Genomic DNA, 20,047 nt, shown 5'->3' with positions numbered 1-20,047 from the left:
GTCCAATTCAATGGGTCAGGAAGTAAAATGTAGCAGATAAATATGATCAAAGTAGAGTACAGCTAGATGATAGTCATGATCAAATTCCTCATCCTATGCATTTAATATATAACAATAAATTTGTAAAATACACAAGAACACTGCCAAAAATGACAAAGAAAAGAAGGTGATAGAATAAAAATAAGTTGAGATGAAGAAAAAGGATTTACAGAAAAAAAATACAACCCAAACCAATAATGTAAATAAAGAAATAATTAAATAAAATTGACAAAATCCCAAACTGAGAACTTGGGAATCAAACTCACTATGTCCAGATCCAACAGGTCAGGGAAAAGGTCAAGTATATGGGAAAAAACAGAGTCCAACTGCTCTCCCACCAACCAACAGATTTTCCGAAGTACAGACAAAACCCAGCCTCAGGCAGTGCCTTTTCATTGGCTAGTATCTAGCATACATCACAAGGATTCCATGTGATGTCACATACTATGGACCAATCAAGGCTCAGAAAAAAACCACAGTGATTTTTTAAAAATTATTTTCTGTTAAATTATTATGTTTTTTCCATTCACATTCTTGTTCCCAAGGAAATGCCTTTAGCAGAGAAGGTTACTATCCTTCCCAACCCCACTCCTGTTACTTTCCCAGAAGCCAAGACAGATTCATTGCTGTCACACAGTCACACATTGAACATATCTCTCCCATCCACCCTGTGAATATAATCAATGAGCTCTTCAAGTAGCCTAAATTCCAGATCCCATCCTCTGTCATGTAGCATAGGTCTCATATTAACCAAGCCTGCTTCTTGATATTGAAGCAACTCCTTTCCCCTCAGACACCATGAAGTTAATGGAGACACACTTGTCTGGTGGGAAGAAAACTCCTCAGACACCCACAGAGTGTCCAGACCATCTTTACTAATGACCTATTGTCTGAAAGGAAGATCTGTCCATGCATCACTGTCCTTCTGTAAGCTCTGGCCATTCCCTCCTTCCCCTGATAAAAAATAAAAATACATCCAAGAAGGAGAGAAATAATAAGTCAAAGGAAATATTAAAGTCTAGTAAATAAAACTAGACAAACACTCTGAGTGCTGAGTATCAAGAAAGACTCATACACTGACCAGGACAATTCACTGATGAATTCTGTCATCTCAACATAAAACAGCAATGTTCTCCCGATATTTCAGTATCCTATAAGTCTGAGGAAAGGAACATTTTCAAATTTTTTTCTCATCAAAGATGCATTACACTTATTCTCACACCAAGTAAATAAAACGTAAAAGGGGGCCAGTGTCAGGCAATATCCTGGACTAACAGATTATAAAAATCCTTAATGAGAGATAGCTCACACCAAATTCAACAACACATTAAGACCATACTTCACGATCACCCAGGAACATTAGGATTCGTCCACACATACAAATTGACACAAAGCAGAACACACACACACACACACACAACACTGAGGTAAGTTCTATAATCGGACATCAAAGACCTATAATCGGACATCAAAGGAATGAAATGCCTTTTTCAGGAAAACATTTGGAACTAGAGAAAATGTTACTTCATATGTTCCAGTTCCATAAAGATCAGTGTCACATTTTGTTTCCTAGGGATTCTGAACAAGCAGAGAGAAGAACCTTAGATCATTTGGAAGTACTTGTCACATTCAATGCATGGGTAAGTAAAATAGAGCAGGTTAATATGATCAAAATGCAAAATAGTCAGATATGGGAAGTCATGATCAAATTCCTCATGTTATAGAGATAATATATACCACTATATGTGTAAATTCCACAAGAACAAAGGCAAAAATGATAAAGAAAAAATGAGGTGAAATAAGGAAAAAGCATTTACAGGCACAAATCAAAACCCAAACCAACGATGTAAATAAAGCAATGAATAGATACCAAATAGATACAAAAGCCCAAACTGAAAGCCTGGTAATTATACTCACTAAGTTGAGATCTGACAGGCTTTGAAAAGTCCAAATTTAGCAGAAGCAACTGAATCCAACTGCTCTCCCACCGACCAACTGCTTCTTTGAAGTACAAAGAATAAACCCAGCCCTAGGTGGCGCCCTTTTATTGGCTGATATCTAGCTTACATCACTTGGACTCCATGTGATGTCACATGCAATGGTCCAATCAAGGCTTGGCAAAATCCATAGTGATTTTTATTTTTTTTCTCTCACATTCTTGTGTCAAGCCACTCTACTAGTAATTTTTTCCTGGTTATGATCTAATAGTTGGCAAAGATCTACTTACAGGAGGCAGGGTTTATTTAACTTCAGATATAGAAACACAAGTCAACCAAATGGGAGGAAATAATGGCATGGACATCAGCAGAGTTGTCCTGTTGGTTATATGGCATTTGTCATCTCAATATTCTTCTGACAATTCCTTGACCTATCCAAGTAGCACTAATGCATTCTCAAGCATGTGTCTCTAGTCAGAGTGTCAAGTTACATTTTAGGTGCCCTGACAGATACAGTCATCTGTGGTTCTTTCTTCTTGACTTTAGCCAGAGTATCTGCATGTGAACAGGCCAATGTTCATGACTGTCTATTGGACCACATGACACACACAAACTCAGTCAGTGTGATCCCCAGGTTCCTTGGTATTTGACTCTTCCATAAACTGTCCAGTGGGCCCCTGATAATAGTACTTTATGAATTGTGAATAAATGGAGTACCTGTGTTCACAAATCTAGTCTGCCTTGAAGACTGTCACAGGAAATTTCTCTATTAGGTTGACACACACCAACACCACATGTCTCTCATTTTAAATGCAAGACCAGTCTTTCAGAAGTAGGGCTCTTGTCCAGATACCTTTTCCTCTGTGGGTCCTCCCATCTACTATCAGCTGGTCTCCATGTGGGAAGAGTAGACTGTTCCCTTCCTTTCTCCACATTGTCTTTCTGGTTTCCTCTTTATATGGGTCCTGGCTCCTTTGTGGATTCCAGTGCTCTTACTTTCTTGCATGTCAAAGAATGAACTCCCCCTTTGTTACCCTGAACCTTTATACTCATCTTGTACCATGGAAATACTGTCTAAACTTCCATCTACACTGAGACTTTTCAGCTTTCTAGTTTTTATTTTTTAAGATTATAAATGTGAGTCCAGCATTATTCCCCATTGTCTTTAGGCTGATGAGTTCCAAATTTCTTTTTACATTGTGATATCACACACAATGATGTATTTAATTTTTAATCAAACAGGTGTTATATTCCAAACTGTGAAAATAGTGATGTCAAAGTTAATTAATGCAAAAAGATGCTTCTATTCAGAGCAGGTGGTGTCTAATACTGAGACAAGCTATTGGCCAAGGTACATGGAATATGAGTGGATAATGATCAGCCTTAGGGACATTTACATTGTATCACCTCCTCACCAGTTCATGGATCACTGTGGAGGAGTAGAAATATTCTAAGGGACAGACAGTGTTGATTACTTCTAGGAAACAGTGTCCTCGGTACACAACATGGCAGCTGAGTCATGAACTCACATTAAGTGTGACAGCATGCACAAGCCTAGTGCAAGCACACAGGGAACCACATTCCTGCATTGAGATTGGAGGTAGCCATGAAGACCTACCACTAGCAGAGGAGTAAATGGCATTTGACACATGCATGGGGAGAAGTAGTATGAAATTTCATCTATAGTTATACCCTGGGTTACTCCACTATGTTACAATGGAATGCAGTCCAAACATATATGTGGACAGGATTCATTTTACTCGATGGTTGAAAACTAGGATAGAAAGTTTAAGGGATACAGACAGGTGTTAGAGCTAAGGTAACTGAGGGGAAGGGACTGAGTGCAGATCTCAAAAGAAATAATAACAAGAAATAAGTAATTCTGTGATCTTGGGTCAAACCTGGTGATTTAAAGCTGTAGGAAGTTTATGACAAAGCTCCTGGAATTGACAAAGACATGTATTATACTAAACAGAAAACTAAAGCTGTGCACAGTGATAATATTTTGGGTCCCTTCGGTTTAAAAGAGCACCCATAGAAGACTATAAATGAGAATATGACAATTCCTTTGGATTTTGACTGAAAAGGCTGTTGAGATGGATTCCTGCTAGAGAGTGATTAAATACAGACATATTCCCGTGGATTATCACAAAGAGACTACTGTAACTATAACCCAAGGCATCACGGTACAGTTTAAGATGGTGGTAGGGCATACTAGAATTTTAAAAATGGTTCTGTGTTGCAGGAAGTAAAGAGTTGCAAACTTGAGGGACCCAAGGAAGTATGCGTCAAGGTTTCCGACTTAACTGACCAGTGTTGTAAGGCATGCCCAGAGTCCTGTGAGGAGGGAGGGCCTCAGAGGATATTGCATCTGGGACGTCTTTTGCTGAGGAAAGTCATATGCATGGTGTGGAGTTGAACCCACATTGTGTGTTATATAGCAAGCAGACCTGATGTTAAGGGATGGTGCATTGTGGATCATATCATCTCAATACTACACTAAGATGTTGGTTGTGTATCTGAAATTGGGAATATTTTTACTTATGGCTGCTGTTCTTTCTCTAATTCAGATGATTGTGATACTGAGATTCTGGTTATACAAGGAGATTGTAGGATTTTGAAGAGTTTGGGCCTATATGGTGAAAGTAGGTCATTATTCACAGACTTTTGAGGGTTCTTCCTACCTTAGGTTCTGGCCTCCAGTTCAGGTTCCTTGTACTCTACTCTGTAAAGAGTTGATACACTCAAATCTCACCACCTGCAGCTCTCCTGAATCCTACAATGTCTCCTCTTTAATATTGATGATATCTCTTAAAAACAAGGAAGCAAAATAAGCCTATCTGCCATTATCTTTTTCATTTCAGGTAATTTTTCTCACAGGGAACAGAGAAGTAAATTATAAAAATGATGAGCAACTATTTGTCCAGAAGTCAATATATATATATATGAGCTGATATGTATTTGTGGATTTTGTTAGAATATTGGAATACTAGAAGTGGAGAGGTGTGTTTTAAAGAAGTTTTAGGTTAAAGTGTGGGGTCTGAGTGTGTAAATGTCTTTGTTGTACCTTATGTCTCTCTCCACAGTACTTGTCCTTGTTACTATAAGAATTAAATTGAACATTGCTTATTTTAATAAATTTTGATCTAGAGTCAAAGCTATCTTTTGGGAGGTAATCTGTCCAGGTTTGTTTTCCACCATCAAGTATTTATTACATTTTAAAGAAAGAGCATGAGTTCTGAAGACTAGATAGTTATAGCTCTAATTTTCCATGCTAACAAATACAGAAAAGAAACTCACTAAAGACGTGTAAAGTGTACAAGTCTGAAAGACATCAAAAGACAGTTTTCGGTTGGTAATACAAGTTAGGGTAGGAAATGAATTAGATACAACATTTTGGACTCACTAAAATAGGATAAATAATGGAGCTCTTTGTCTGAATTTGTCAAATGTTAATGGACTGGACATTGTTAATGTAATTCTTGACTGTATGTATTGTATATACTTATTGTATATAGTTTTTCTTATATTAGCTATAACCTTCTCTTATTATTTTAGACCAAAATGTGGAAATGTGGTGATATATTGTGCACCCTAATAAAATTTACCTGAAGATCAGAGAACAGAACAAGCCACTAGATTAAACATAGATGCCAGACAGTGGTGGCACCTACCTTTAATCCTAGCACTCCTAAGGCAGAGATCGTCTGGATGTCTGTGAGTTCAAAGCCACCTTGGACTACATAAGATTGACTCAATCTAGGAGATAAACAGAGTCAAAGAGTGGTGGCCATTTTGGTTGAGGACGCTCATTCAACCTGAATCCTATCAGCGGAGGACTTTTCATGCTGAGGAGTCCTAGAGGTAAGACCTGGCAGTGGCTTGTTGCTTTGTCCCGCTGATCTTATGACAAAGTTTAGTGTGGTACACAATATATCATGAATGATCCCATTTTAAAGAATTTCCACCTGGGCAGTGGTGGCCCATGCCTTTAATCCCAGCACTCAGGAGGCAGAAGCACGTGGATCTCAGTGAGTTTGAGACCAGTCTGGTCTACAAAGCAAGTTCTAGGACAGCCAGGGCTGTTACACATGGAAACCCTGTCTCAAAAAACAAAACCAAAGACAAAGACAATTTCCCTTCCTCTTATGACCAATTTTTTGTTACTTCAGATGCTTTAAAAAGAAAAATCCAACTTTTTCAGTTAATCACTGCAGAAACTTAAACCTGCTTAGGAAATGAAAGGAAAAATTTGTTTCTCCCATGAGGTCGCACAGGATATACAAAGGACACTGAAGGGCAGGCCCTATGCCCAGCAGTAGATGGCAACACAAAATGAACTCAGCGGGGATTGATGACTTTTTCTATTTGTTTGTTTCCTATTCTGAATTATTTTTATTGAGTTATTTATTTTGCATGTCTGTGTGTTTATAGTGAGGGCAAGAGAAAAGATGTGTTTTGGGGTGGGTAGGAAGGTGCAGGAGATCTACTAGGAGTGGGGGAAGGAAAACCTTGATAACAATATAGTGCATGGAAAAAAACTATTTTCAATAAATAACAAAATTAAAAAATGAAATCAATGATATCTTGGAAGTTTGGGGGCTCATAATATTCTGTTTTTGCAAAATTTAGCTTATACAACATTTGCTTAAATATTATGGTTTCCAATTATATTTTTTATCTTTCCTTTTCATTTATGGAAAATATCTTTTTTCTTACATCATATATCCTAATTACAGTTTCCCCACTCTGTTCTTCTCCATGTTCCTCCCCATCACTCCTCCTGCTCAGATCTAACTCCATTCTATCTCTCATTAGAAAACATTAGGCTTCTAAGGAATATTTATAAAATATAATATAATAAAATATAGCAGTATATCAAACAAAAACTAGCACATCAGAATAGCACAAAACTCCCACACAAGAGGAAAATTGCCCAAGAGAGCACACAAAAACAGATATAGACACAGAGACCCACTTGTTCACGCTCTCAGGAATCTCATAAAACCACTAAATGAGCAAGTCATAATACATACACAAAATATATAATAAAATACAAAAGGGAAAAAAATGAGAATCCTGACAGGGCATTATGACACAAGGATGCTCCAAAGAAACCATTGAGTTTCTATTCTGTTGGCAATCTAGTGTTAGTTTTGTATCCTATACTTAGAAGGAGCTTTTGTTTCTTTAGTGAGACTCTCTTGGAAAAAATTAGACTTTCCATTTGCAATTGCTTAGAAATGGGAAACAGCTATTGGGTTAGGAATGGAGGAATGTGAACACATCCACTTGTGCCCCATCAGGTACAGACCAGTGCAGTCCCTGTGCATGTTGCCACAGTCTCTGTGAGATCACTTGTGTACCTATCTTGTTGATGTAGAGGGCCTTGTTCTTCTAGTGTCCTCTAGTCCTTCTCCCTCCAACACTCTTTCTGCCTCATCTACCACAGTGATCCCTACATCCTGACGGGAGGGGTTAGAGGGAGACATAATATTCAGGGCTGAGAGTTCCAAGGTCTATCATTCTCAGCATAATGTCTGACTGTGGGTCTCTCTATTTGCTCTCATCTGCTGCAGGAGGAATCTTCTCTGACAGTGGTTGAGGAAGGCACTGATCTATTCCAGAATGTCATTAGGAGTCATCTTATTGCTATGGCCTTTTAATAGAACAGTGGCATTTGGTTTTACCCTCCTCCCTTGTTCCGTTTCGTTTCAGGTCTTTGGCACACACACAAAAGTTTCAGGTGTGTTTTCCATGGAGTGGACCTAAAGTCAAATCAGATGTTGACTGGTTACTCCCTCAAAATCTATGCCACAGTTGCACTAGTTTATATTGCAGGCAAGACACGTGTGTGTGTGTGTGTGTGTGTGTGTGTGTGTGTGTGTGTGTGCCTGCCTTTCCATGTGTTCTACAAACTTTACCTAGTTTTGTTGTTGTTTGTTTTATTTTGTTCTGCTTGGGTGTTTTTCCTGTTTTTTTTCCTAAAGAGAGAGAAAAAGGGGTCAGGGAGTTGGTTGGTTGGCTTTAAGGAGGATCTGGGAGGAGATGAGCGAAGGCAAACCATGATAACAACTTATGGTATGAGAAAATGTTTTTATAAAAGTCACCCTGATGAACCCATTCACAAAGATAGACTCTGGCTTGTTTTTAATTTACCTGTAGTGATTGTCATAAGTTATCCTTTACCTTATTCTTGAAAGTTACAGCTTGTAAACTAAAAAAAAAAAAAAAAAAAAAAAACTAGACAAACGACAAGATACAAGGCACACAGCACATAATGTCTTACATATTTATGCAAATGTATACTGCACATGAAATAAGAAGAGTCAGAAATGTTGTTCCCAAAGAATTACATATCTCTTAAGTGATATTGATAAAATATGGAGAAATGAGTACTCATAAATACTCAGGAGTTACACAATAAAGAATATAGAGCAATTTATCAAAATTGAAAAATTGTGAATGAGTGAGTGAGTAGAAAAGCCATTTTGATATCTATAGTCAAAGATAGACATGAGCACAGATTCTACAGAACTGGTTAGAGCAGGACATTTCACAATCTTTACAGATTTAACAGAAGCTTCATGTAATTGGGTAAATATCTTATTAACTGACATCTGAGTTTGGGTTATAATTAAACAAATTGGTCTATTCTATTCTAGTATGCAGCTAATTATGCAGTATTTTTGGCAGAGTAATTCCTTCATGTCAAAATCATATTCATTTTTAAAAATGTGCCTTTCTTCATAGCAAAGCATAGATGAAATGTAAGCACGATGAATCCAGGAAACATACCGAGGGCATCAAAAACACCTGAATACATATGAAAACATTTGATGCTGTAAACGCAAAGTTATGCAATTTGGAAGAGGTAAAGAATACATTCAAATCCCATTAATATTGTCTTTCATATTGATTGAGAGAGACAAGGGATTTTTATGAAAATAGGCTTTCTAATTAAGAGAACTATGTAAAAACAATAGAAAATGAGAGAATGAAGATCAATTTCATCAGTAAACAGAACCAACAAATATAAAATCTCAAATTGCTATATGATCTCTGACAATTGGATTTGTGCTAAACAGGCTTGAAGACTTCTATGTAATTAAGAAAAACATGGAGTAATCTGTAAGATCCACACAGGTATGCCAGGAAAGAATGGAAGGAAATAGTGGAGCCCTTGTTGCATATAATAATGTGTCCATGCTCAGAGTAAGCATTTGACTCAATAAATGGAGGAGAGGTGCTCAGCCAAATTCCACATAGCACAAGTTGGATAATGGTGCAGATGGTAATTATGTAGTTAGGTGCTCTTGATACCATTATTCACCTTATTAGTCTCCCTGCAACAGTTATCTTGAAATCCAGAACCACAGTAATAGTTTGGCCGAGACTGTGGAGAGAGCTACCATGAACAGAACTACAAATGTGCTCTGCTGCAGGATACAGGTGGCTGTGTTAGGACGGCCAATGAAGAGCAATGGACAGAGAAAACAGAAGGTCAGAGTGATGAGCAGGATGTAAGTGAGAACCTGATTGTTGGCCTTGACAATGGGAGTGTGGTGGTACTTCACAAAGACACCAAGAACACCTCCTGTTAGTGCAGAGAAGCCCAGGACCAAGTAGGTCAGTGTCTTTCCCAAAGGGTCTTCATGTTATTGCTTTCTGGAGGCAGTTGATCTGCTCTGTGTTTGCATAATGACTTTCTGGACACGTCACACAATAATCCATATCTACTAGGAACAAAAGTTCTTGTGGGTCTCTGCTCAGGTTCTCCTTTTACTTCAAGCCATTTCTCTGCACCAGCTCTCTGGCATTTACCCACATTTCCATTGTCTTTTCAGACTCAAGTAAATCATTTCTCAATAGTGAAAATTCCCAAATGCTCTCAATTAACCATTCCAGATTGATATTGCTCATCTACTTTGTTGGACATAAGTGAACAATCTATCTATTTCATTGTTATACTTTAGTATATTTTCAATTACGTGATAATTTGTAAATGTGCTGCCGAAGCGAGCACACAATTACGTGATAATTTGTATTTTCTTATATTGACAAAAATTATTGAAATATACTACAAAAACCTAATATGATAGTAGAATTTCCTCCTTCTGAATTATCTTGTCTGACTTTTTCATGTGAGCTCAGTATAAGGAGTATGTGCTTTGAATTTCTTCCTTGTAATGTTGTTCTCCGTCATCAGAAACAATTCTACCTATTTCCAAAGGATTTATTAAATTCTCCCGTGTGATCATTCTGTGACTGTACTTGAGAGAATGAGAATTATTAGATTCTTGATAGTTGGGAAAAACTCCCTTTGTGAAACTGTTTAGTCATTTCCAGGGAGAAAAGATCTTTTTAACAGATAGATATAAAACTCTTGCTTTAGTCTTAGTTGGTCATGAAATAATTTTGTGATACTTGTCTACTTGTAATTTGTGACTGTCATCATGAATTCAAATGATATAACTATCAATATATTTGTTATTTATTTTCATTCTTTAAAAATATCCAGTATATTTGCAAAGTAGATTTTTCAATTTTGTTTTTTCTGAAAAATCGCATTAATATCTATTGAATTCATTATTTCTCTAGTGCCTATTGTATCATTTCTTCCATTATCAGCATTTTATTTGTTAATTCTTCCAGATGTTGTTAACTGCTATTCTCTATAGAGGCACTCCATCTCTTCTATAACTTGTGTGTTTACGTGTGTTTGTTTCTCACAGAGCATTAATGCTTCATATGCACAACACTGTATCTTCATTAGTAAAGGCACAGGGTATATAAGAAATGGCAAATATTTTATAGAAATTTAAACATATTTTTTAAAGATATATACACCTTTTCCATAGGATTGGAAGTATAGGATTCACTGTTTTGAAATATTTAGCATTTATGTTTTAGTTTCTTCTTTCAAACTAAAAATATTTTTTAAATTTCTTCTTAAAATGCAACCATGCAGGGTTTGACATTGATGTTTCTGGTTTCCTCACATCAACGTGTTTAACATAAACTTAACCATGACTCCAATGTACAGAAAGTACTTATTTGGACATTAAGTCTTTGGTAGTCTGTATAATCAGTCTCAATATGCATATTTTGAATTTAGGCATATTAAAGTCACCAAAAAATTGGAAGTTTTTGTGTTAATGAAATAATGTTAAAATATCTGAGTATGGGCTGCAACTGTTCCCTGAAATAGAGCCTGCCAGCACCAGATTGGACTAAGAGGTAAGTCTTTATTCCTCATACCCTCACCCTGCAGCCCCTAGGCTTTGGGCCCAGGGGCACAACCCTGCACCCCCACACCATCCCCTGATTCCTAGGCTGAAGTGGCCAGAGGATTACCTAGTTGAGTGTCCCCAGGTATTGGATGGCTGATACAATGTTGTGGAAATGGGTCAGAGCGGAGTCGGACAAGGTCCCCAGGAAAGAGGATACCCGAGTCTGCCACGAGAATCCCTTTGTATAAAGTAAGGGCATTACCACTCCAAGGAATGGTTGAGGAGAAGGTTCTTAATGTTGAAAGGAAGAAAAGTACAGCCATGGGCATCTGGAAGAGTCTAGAGGAGGGAAAGAAATTAGTAGACTAAACATGGTCGGTAGACTACTGAACTGGGCCATGAAAGGAGAGATATGGGAATAGACATAGAGAAACAGAGAGACAATACAGAGACAGAGGAGCCAGAAGAGGGAGTACAAAGAGGTGAAAGGGTCAAGAGAGAGGGGACCAAGAGGACCACAAGACAGCCAAGAGGGCACAAGGCCAAAATTGCAGGGCTATATATGAATGAGAACCTGGAGGAAGAGAACCCATGAATGAAAATTTTGTAGTAGGGAGCATTGTGAGAAAAGCTGTAGGAACCAGGATGCCAGCATGCACTCTGAAAGAGCTACTTCAGTTGCTGAGAGAACCTGGAAACCAGCATGTACTTTGTAATGCTGATATGCATCACAGTTAGCAATTGGTTCCAATTTTTTTGGACCTGACACCCTGGAGTCCCCAGGGATAGGAGTCAGGGAGGTAGTCTAGGCCCTGGTAATGAAATAAATCCATTTGAGTCTGCTTAAAAAGTATTGGGGAAAGTTATTAGTGTAAATTGAGGAAATACCCTCATGAATACAGAACAGAGTAGACAGCTGACGTCTTCCTCTGATCTGACCAGGGCAAATCCATCTGGCAGTTCAATCACACTAGGAACCAGCCAGCAGGGAGAAAGGGCTCATCACACTCCCCCTTTTCCTTTTAAGAGGTCACATACAATGGCAAGAAGCATCACCTCCTACTGTTCCTATAGCCCAAGGTCATGGACAGAGCAAATACCACTACATTCCCATGAAAGAGGATTTTATTTTCTTTTAGTTGTTCTTCTTGATTTTTAAAGGTTTATCTATTAATTTAAAATTGTTGTTTTCTTTATAAATCCACTTTTCCCCCTCCCTACTGTTTTCCCTCTCCCCCTACCTCTCCCCATTCCACTCCCATCCACTACTCATAGTGGGTAAGACCTCCCTTGAGTATTCAACACAGGCTGGCTCACCAAGTTGGGGCAGAATCAAGTCCCTGCCCCTGCATCAAGGCTGAGTAAGGCATGGCACCATAGTGAACGGGCTTTAAAAAAAAGTCAGTTCATGCACTCAGGATGAGTCCTGGTCCCATTGCCAGGGAACCCACAAACACATCAAGCTGCACAACTTTTACCCTCATTCAGAGTGCCTAGTGTGGTCCCATGCCAACTCCCCAGCTGTCAGTTCAGTATCCATGGATTCTACTCTCTCTGTGGTCTTTCCCATCATAATCTTGACTCACCTTGCTCCTATAATTTCTCCTCCCTCTCTTCAGCTGAACTCCAGGAGCTTGGCCAAGTGTTTGGCTATGGGTCTCTGCATCTGCTTCCATCTGTCACTGGATATAGGTTCCATGATGAAAATTAGGGTTGTCACTGATCTGAGTACAGAGGAAAGCTAGTTCAAGCACCCTCTCCACCATTGCTATGAGTCTTAGCTGGGGACATCCTTGTGGATTCCTGGAGATTTCCTAAACACCACATTTTTCTCTAACTCCATAATGGCTCACTCTGTCAAGATATCTCTGTCATTACCCTCCCTCCCTGTCCTTCCATGAAGTTGGCCATCTCGAACCCTCATGTTCCCCTCATCTCCTCCCTTCTACTCCCCAACTCCTAGTTTACCCAAGACATTAATCCTTTCCCATTCCTGGGGTGATCCATGTGTGTTCCTTTTTGGGTCCTCCTCTTTACTGGCTTCTCTGGAGCTGTGTTTTGTAACCTGTTTATCCTTTGCTTTGCCGCTATTATTCACTTATGAGTGAGTACATACCATGTTTGTCTCTCTGGGTCTGGGTCACGTGATTCAAGATAATTTTTATCTAGTTCCATCAACTGGCTGCAAATTTCATGATGGCATTGTTTTTTTTTGTTTGTTTGTTTTGTTTGTTTTTACAACTATGTAATACTCCATTGTGTAAATGGGCCAAAATTTCTCTATCCATTCTTCAGTTGAGGGGCATCTAGGATGTTTTCAAGTTCTGGCTATGATGAATAGTGTTGCCATGAACATAGTTGAGCAAATGTCCTCGTGGTATAGGTGAGCATCTTTTGAGTATATGTCCAAGAGTGGAATGGCTGGGTCTTGAGGTAGGTTGATTCCCAGTTTTCTGAAATACTGCCATACTGATTTCCAAAATGACTGTACAATATTGCACTCTCACCAGCAGTGGAGGAGTGTTCCCCTTGCTCTACATCCTCTTCAGCATAAGAGGTCATCAGTGTTTTTTATCTTAGCCATTCTGAGAGGCATAAGATGGTATCTCAGAGTCATTTTGATTGGCATTTCCCTGATGGCTAAGGATGTTGAACACTTTCTTGAATGTCTTTGGGTCATTTGAGATTTTTCTGTTGAGAATTCTCTGATTAGATCTGTACCCCATTTTTAATTGGATTATTTGGTATTTTGATGTCTAGTTTCTTGAGTTCTTTATATATTTTGGAGATCAGCCCTCTATCAGATGTGGGGTTGGCAAAAATCTTTTCCAATTCTGTAGGCTATCGTTTTGTCTTATTTACTGTGCCCTTTGTCTTACAGAAGCTTCTCAGTTTCAGGAGGTCCCATTTATTAATTATTTCTCTCAGTGTCTGTGCTATGGGTGTTATATTTGGGAAGTGGTCTCCCATGTTAATGCATTCAAGACTACTTCCTACTTTCTCTCCTATCAGGTTCAGTGTAGCTGTATTTATGTTGAAGTCTTTGATCCATATGAACCTGAGTTTTGTGCATGGTGATAGATATGGATCTATTTGAATTTTTCTACACATGTGACAGCCAGTTATGCCAGCACCATTTGTTGAAGATACTTTCTTTTTTCCATTGTATAGTTTTGGATATTTTGTCAAAAATCAGGCATTCATAATTGTGTGAATTAATGTAAGGATCTTCAACTCAATTCCATTGGTCCTCATGTCAGTTTTTATGTCAATAACAAGCTGTTTTGTTGCTATAGTTCTATAGTAGAGCTTGAAGTCAGGAATTGTGATGTCTCCAGAAGTTTCTTTATTGTACAGGATTGCTTTGACTATACTGGTTTTTTTCATATGAATTTGGGTATTGTTCTTTTGAGGTCTGTGAAGAATTGCTTTGGAATTTTGATGGGGATTGCTTTGAACCTTTAGCTTGGTTTTGATAAGATTGCCATGTTTACTATGTTGATCCTACCTATTCAAGAGCATAGGAGATCTTTCCATTTTCTGATATATTCTTCAATTCCTTTCTTCAAAGACTTAAAGTTCTTGTCATAGAGGTCTTTCACTTATTATGTTAGAGATACCCCAAGATATTTTATGTTATTTTTGGCTATTGTAAAGGGTGATGTTGCTCTAATTCCTTCTGGCCTGCTTATCATTTGTGTATATGAGGGATACTGATTCTTTTGAGTTAATCTTGTATCCTGCCACATTACTAAAGGTGTTTATCAGCTGTAGGAATTCCCTGGAAGAGTTTTGGGGGTCATTTATATATACTATCATATCATCTGCAAATAGCGAAAGTTTGACTTCTTTCTTCCTTTCCAATTTGTATCCCCTTGATCTTCTTTTATTGTCATATTGCTCTAGCTAGAACTTTGAGTACTAGATTTAATAGACCTGGAGAGAGTGGACAGCCTTGTCTTTTTTTATTTTAATGAAATTGCTTTGAGTTTCTGTCCATTTAGTTTGATGTTGGCTTGCTGTGTGTTGTTCTATTATGTTTAAGTATGTTCCTTTTATACCTGATCTCTCCAAGACCTTTATATGAAGGGCTGTTGGATTTTGTTGAGGCTATTTCAACATCTAATGAGATGATCATGTTTTTTTTTCTTTCCATTTGTTTATGTGGTAGATTACATTGACAGATTTTTGTATGTTGAACCATCTCTGCATCTCTGGGATGAAGCCTACTTGATCATGGTGGATGATTTTTTGATGTGTTTTTGGATTCAGTTTGCCAGTATTTTATTGAGTATTTTTACATAAATGTTCATGAGTGAATATGGCCTGTAATTTTCTTTCTTCATTGTGTCTTTGTGTGGTTTATATATTAGGGTAACTGTAGTTTCATAAAAAGTTAGTCAATATTCTTTCTGTTTCTATTGTTCAGAACAATTTCAGGAGTATTCATAGTAGCTCTTCTTTGAAATTCTGGTGGAACTCTGCTGAAACTTTCTGGCTCTGGATTTTTTTTGGTTGGGAGACTTTTAATATGCTCTGGGCCAAGGAATATGAAGCAGGAATTCAGCTGACTATAACAAATGCTAATACCTGGAAGAAGCAGGGCTCTTTCAGAGGAAAAAGCCAAGCCTCAAGTAGTCTTGGTAAATTTAGCAAATATATTTTATATAGTATATATTATATAAAGTATATATATATAAGATATATATATATAAGTATATATATACTTTATATAATATATAATATAAAATATATTTTCTAATATATATTAGCTAACAATATTATATATACATATGCCAGTTCCTGCAATGATTTTGTGCACTATGTTTTCCCAGTTGATTATTTTCCTAAGAACCTCTAACTTCTAAACAGTATGGATTGATCATATACATATACAACTAAGGAATTGGATACACTCAGACAGACAAGGCTTCCTGCTTCCAGGCTTTCTGCTTATTCTTTATAGCATTAGAATTCAGATGTTTGCCTTCTGCAATTATTTGTTTTAGCAAGCACATGAAGCCAGAGCTAGCTCTGGACAAAAGAATCCAAGGACAAACAGCAGACAGAATAAGCTCTCCAGAGCACCTACCAGGTAAAAGTGCATATGGAGACACCACCTAGGCCAGGCAGATGTTAGAACATAGGTTTGACTCTTGTTCAAATTAAGCTCAGACCCCCCTTTCTCTCACAGCCCAAGTGGCACCCTCAAGCAACTTACTTAGAACAAAGGGGCTTTTACATACCAGGTTCATCAAGCTATGGGGCATATTTCCTAGCTCTGAGCAGACTTACCCCACCTGAACAGAAAGCAGGAGGGCCAGAGTATTGCTGATGGTAGGTGTATGGACGGGTCACAGGGAGAGGAGAGGAAGGAACAAGGATGAAGAGAGGAATGAAGAGAATGAGGAGAATGGAATAGAAAGAACTTAGAACTATGAGAGGACTGGAGGAGAAGGGACAGAGAGGAGCTAAGGATGAGAACAGAATTGAAGCTGTGTAGATAGAATTTTGTCTCAGAAGAATGAAGTGAATGAACCTAAGAGTTTCATGTAAGTAGTTTCATTTGATATCCTTGAGATTGGTAACCCCTGCCCGCATAGCGTCTTCCTCAGGACTCTGGAAGAAATCTCTGGGAGAGCACCTGAGGGGAATTTGATATTAACAACTGCATCTATTTACTTAGGAGTTAGAGGTATTTAAATTGTTTATCTGGTGTTGATTTAATTTTGGTATGTGGTATCTATCCAGAAAACTGTCCATTTTTTTAATTTCCCAATTTTATGGAATACAGGTTTTTGAAGTATGACTTGATAATTATCTGGATTTCCTCATTGTCTGTTATGTCTCCCTTTTCATTTCTGATTTTGTTAATTTAGATGCTCTCTCTCTTTGCCTTTTGGTTAATTTAGATAAGGGTTTATCTATCTTGTTGATTTTTTTCAAAGAACCAACTCTTTGTTTTATTTATTGTTTTATTTTTCTCTTTGTTTCTATTTCATTGATTTTAGCCCTCAATTTGATCATTTCCTAGTATCCATGCCTTCCGGAAGAGTTTTGCTTCTTTTTGTTTTAGAGCTTTCAGGTAAGCTGCTAATTCATGAGTGTTAGATTTCTCCATCTTCTTTATGTGGGCATTTAGTGCTATGAATTTTCCTCTTAGCCTTGCTTTCAGAGTGTTCCATAAGTTTGAGTATGAAGTAATTTCATTTTCATTGAATTCTAGGAAATCTTAATTTCTTTCTTTATTTCTTCCTTGACTCATTGGTGATTCATTTGTGCACTGTCCAGTTTCCATGAGGCTTTCTGTAAATTTTGTTGTTGTTGAAATCAAACTTTAAGCCATGGTGGTCCAAAAGGATACAGGAGGCTATTCCAATTTTTTTTTATCCATTGAGATTTGCTTTGTGATCGAGCATGTGGTCGATTTTAGAGAAGGGTCAATGGGGTTCTGAGAAGAAGGTATATTCTTTTGTGTTTCAGTGAAATGTTCTGTATATATTTTTAAGTCCATTTGAGTCATAACTTCTATTAGGTCCCTTATTTCTCTGTTAAGTTTCAATCTGGCAGATTCACCCAGTGATAACTCAGGGTGTTGAAAACTCCCACTATTAATGTGTGGGGCTTGACATGTGATTTAACCTTTAGTAATGTTTCTTTTGCATATGTGGGTGCTCTTGTGTTTGGGGCATAAATATTCAGAATTAAGACTTTATCTTGGTGGATTTTCCCTGTGATAAGTATGAAATGTCATTGCTGATCTCTTTCTATTGATTTTAGTTTGATGTCTATTTTATTAAATATTAAGATAGCTACACCAGCTTGCTTCTTAAGTCAATTTTATTGGACTTTCCCCAGCCTTTTAATCTGAGGTAGTGACTGTCTTTAAAGTTGAGGTATGTTTCTTGTATGCAACAGAAGGATTGATCCTGTATTTGTATCCATTTTGTCAGCCTATGTCTTTTTATAGGTGAATTGAGATCATTGATATTAATGAATATTAATAACAGTGATTGTTAATTCCTGTTATTTTTGTTGGTAATTGTTGTATATTTCTCTTCTTTGGTGTTTGTTGGTGTGGAATTTTCTACTGCCTGTATTTTCATGGTTGTATCTAACTTCTTTAGGTTGGAGTTTTCCTTCTAGTGCTTTCTGTAGGGCTGGATATGTGGATAGGTATTGTTTAAAGCTGTTTTTATCATGGAATATTTTGTTTGCTTCATTTATAGTGATTGAGAGTTTTGCTGGATATAATAGTTTGGGTTGGCATCTATGGCCTTTTAGTTTCTGTATTAGTTCTGTCCAGGACCTTCTGGCTTTCAGAGTCTCCATTGAGAAGTCAGGTGTTATTCTGAAGGGTCTGCCTTTATATGTTATTTGGCCTTTTTCCTTTGCAGCTTTTAATATTATATCTTTATTCTATATGTTTAGTGGTTTGATTATTATGTGGCAAAGGATCTTTTTTTTTGGATCCAGTCTATTTGGTGTTCTATTAGCTTCTTGTACCTTCATAGGCATTTCCTGCTTTAAGTTGGGAAAGTTTTCTTCTATGACATTGTTGAATATATTTCCTATGCCTTTGAGTTGGTATTCTTTTCCTTCTTCTATCCCTATTATTCTTACAGCTGGTCTTTTCATGGTGTCCAAGATTTCCTGGATGTTTTATGTTATGAGTTTTTTTACTTTAGTGTTTTCTTTGACTGATGAATCTGTTTCCTCTATTGTATCTTCAATGCCAGAGATTCTTTCTTCCATCTCTTGCATCTGTTAGTTATGCTTGCATCTGTAGTTCCTGTTTGTATACTCAATATTCCATTTCCAGCCTTCCCTCAGTTTTTGCCTTATTTATTGCTTTTCAGTTTCCAAATATTGGACTTTTTCATTCACCTATTTAATTGCTTTTTCTGGACTTTCTTTACGGGATTTACTGATTTATTCCAATTATTTGTTTGTCTTATCTTTGAGTTCTTTAAGGGCATTCTTCATTTCCTCTTTAAAGGCTTCTATCATCTTCTTAAAGTCATTTAAATGGCCTATTTCTTCTGTCTCTTCTGCTTTGGGATGTTCAGGTCTTACTGATGTAGCACTACTAGGTTCTGATGGTGCCATATTAGTCTTTATGGTGTTGACTGTATTTTTGTACTGGTGTCTACCCATCCCTTCCTCCATTCCATGAAAGTGCTGTCTTGTTTTAAGGGAGACTCTTTTGGTTCGATTGATTCTTTTGGTCTAATGGGAGCTCTTGGTCTAATCCAGGCTCTTGGTCAAATCTGTGCTGATGGATTTTGTGTTTCAGAGAGCAGAACTTAGTCCAATGGGCACGAGTAGGCTCTGTCTCAGGGAGGAGCTATTCCCAATGGGTGCAGAGTGGGACCTGTTTTCAATTCCCAATTGTGCAGGGTGGGCTTATGTTTCTGGTTTTCACTGGTATCACAGGGGCCTGTTTTCTTGGGAAGGAGGTGAGGGAATGGGCAGCTGGGTAGTCCCTGGGGCTCCAATGGCTTGGAGGAGAGGCACGGGGTGTTCCCTCCAGGGCATAGGAACTAGGGACCTGATCTGCCGAGTCCAGAGATGTGGCCTTACATGTTCCAAATGGTTCAAGGTGGACTAGTGGCTCTGGTTTTCACTGGTGTTGCAGGGGGCTGTTCTCTTGGCTGTAATTGAATTTTGAATATGTCTATTGCCCATAAATTTATAGATAACAAGAATAGCTAAATAAAGTGAATTTTCAGCAGTAGCTTCTATTTGGAAATAGATTGTCTGTATGTGAAATACAGTGAGGGGCTCTTCTACTTTATTTAAATATATATTTCAGAAAATCTTACTGAAAAGTAAGTT

Source organism: Peromyscus maniculatus, chromosome 23, assembly GCF_049852395.1.
Source record: "Peromyscus maniculatus bairdii isolate BWxNUB_F1_BW_parent chromosome 23, HU_Pman_BW_mat_3.1, whole genome shotgun sequence".
NCBI classification, from domain to species: Eukaryota; Metazoa; Chordata; class Mammalia; order Rodentia; family Cricetidae; genus Peromyscus; species Peromyscus maniculatus.
This window is presented reverse-complemented; position numbering follows the sequence as displayed.